The sequence below is a fragment of the Gavialis gangeticus genome, unplaced genomic scaffold, assembly GCF_001723915.1.
Source record: "Gavialis gangeticus isolate Ggan-Ray unplaced genomic scaffold, GavGan_comp1, whole genome shotgun sequence".
NCBI classification, from domain to species: domain Eukaryota; kingdom Metazoa; phylum Chordata; order Crocodylia; family Gavialidae; genus Gavialis; species Gavialis gangeticus.
In genome coordinates this window covers 114,295,851-114,298,157 of record NW_017729032.1, presented here as the reverse complement: position 1 = coordinate 114,298,157, position 2,307 = coordinate 114,295,851, and positions in this window count along the sequence as shown.

The window sequence follows — 2,307 nt, the reverse complement described above, 5'->3', positions numbered from 1 at the left end:
GAAAATGTGGATTTTTGGATTACTTTTTAAAATTTGAAAATCAGGAATTTTTTTTTATCAGAGAAAACCAGAATCCCTGGTGATCATTGCCATCTTCCATTGATCCACCTCCTTGCCTACAATACAATTCCTGAACTCCATCTTGTCCGCATGAACTAATAGGTTCCTATGCAGCTCTATGTCAAATGCTTTTCTGAACTCCAAATACATGAGATTTACTAAGTTTATTTTATACCAGTAATCATATATCATTTTAAAGAAACATATCAGGGTAGTCTGGTATGGTGTACTTTTGGCAAACCTGTAGTGCATTTTATTCCAGTTTCCATTTACCTTCATATCTTTAATTTTCATTTTCTTGATATCCTTTGAAGTCTCATGCAACTGAGGTCAGGCCTACAAACCTATAATTGCCAGGATCATTTTTCCCTTTCTAAAATATAAGCATTATATGTCTTAATCTTTATTCACACGATACTAATGTTTTGATAGCTTTACTTGCTTCTGGACCTACTATTTCATTCCAGTTTTTGCAGGCTTCTGAGATGCATCTCATTTCAGGTCCATTCAACCCATTTGTGATAATTTCCATTTCTCTTATTTCCCATTATCCATCTTGTGTTTGACCCCATTGCTAATGTCAGTGTTCTATTTGAAAACATAGGCAACATATTCACTTAGATTTTGTATAAAATTAAATTATCCTTATTTTTGTCCTTATTCTCATGGCATAGTGACTGCACTTCTTTCATTATTCATCTTAATACTTTTATGGCTTTAGAACCTTTGCCATTTGTTTTCATTCCCTTTGCTGTGTCTAATTCCATTTAGAGTTTGCATTTCTTACTTTACCATGCACTTCTTGTACTACATTCACTTCTTGTACTTACACCGTAGACAGCTTTCTTTGCTGATGAGTCTCACCCATATCTGTCACCCCCAACTTTTGTAGGCTTTTTGCTACTTCCTAATAACCTTCTTGATCAATAAAGGATTAACCTTTTCTAAAACTGGATTGTTCTTTTTCCAAAATATTATTTTTAGAGTTCCATGTCTGACAGTGAAAGAGTAAATGTTTATCAAGTATTTTGTCAGGAAAACACATAACGCTAATGGAGTGGTGACTGATATGTGTGTGTGTATATAAAAGAGAAAACCACGATCTCTGCTTATGAGTTATGTGCCCCAGCCCCCTCACTATTTTTGTTGCTCTCCACTAGACTCTCCGATTTGTCCACATACTTTCTGTAGGTGGGGGTGGGGTGGCAAAGCTGGATACAGTACTCCAGATGTGGCCTCACCAGTGCTGAATAAAGGGGAATAATCACTTGCTTTGACCTGCTGGCAATACTCCTACCACTGCAGCCCAGTATTCCATTATTCTTATGGCAATACAAGCACACTGTTGTCTCATATTCAGCATATTGTCCACTGTAACCCCCAGGTTACAACTGCCTGCAAACTTCTTACCCTGCTTGGAGGCCCTGGTTGCTGACTCCCTGGTTGCCTGTGGAGTCTCCTTTTTATACTCTTCTGGTCCTGGACATAAATATACTACTACCTTTGGTAGTTAACCAAAGACTGTGGTGCTGGTGTCATCAAGAAAGGTTTGGCTTCCATGACCACAGCCCATTCTTTGGCAAGAGAGGAAGTGAGCTGCTGGGAAGAGATGGCCTGCACCTCTCTCTGCTGGGAAGGAGGCTTTTCTCAGCCAGACTGGCTGACCTGCTCCAACAGGCTTTAAACTAAGCATGCTGGGGGACAGGATGACTACTGCCACTGCTGGCCCACTGAGCAACCCTTGCAAAAAAAACCAGCAGGCCAAGGCGCTTAAAGAAGCCCACCCCTGCCCCAGCCCTGGTACAATCTGTGGGCAAGGCAATGCAAGAGCCCCCAAGGGGACACTTGCCTGCCTGTACACAAATGCCAGGAGCTTGGGGAATAAACAGGAGGAATTCATCCTCCTGCTTAATGCAAATAATTATGATGTCATAGGGATAACAGAGACCTGGTGGGGGGGGGATAACAGGGGTGGGGGTGTAGCTCTCTATGTTAAGGAAAGCTACACATCCCTGCAAGCTGATGTTGGCAACCAGGGTGGACAACTGGAGATCCTCTGGGTTAAAATCCATGGGGAACACAGCACAGGGATCTGCTGCAGACCTCCCACCCAAAGTCAAGAGCTTGACCAGGAATTCACCCGGGAACTGGCTGGGGCCACATGCTACAGGACCATGGTTGTCAAGGGTGACTTCAACTAACCAGACATCTCATGGGAGGATCACTCAGCAAGATCTGAGCAGTTGC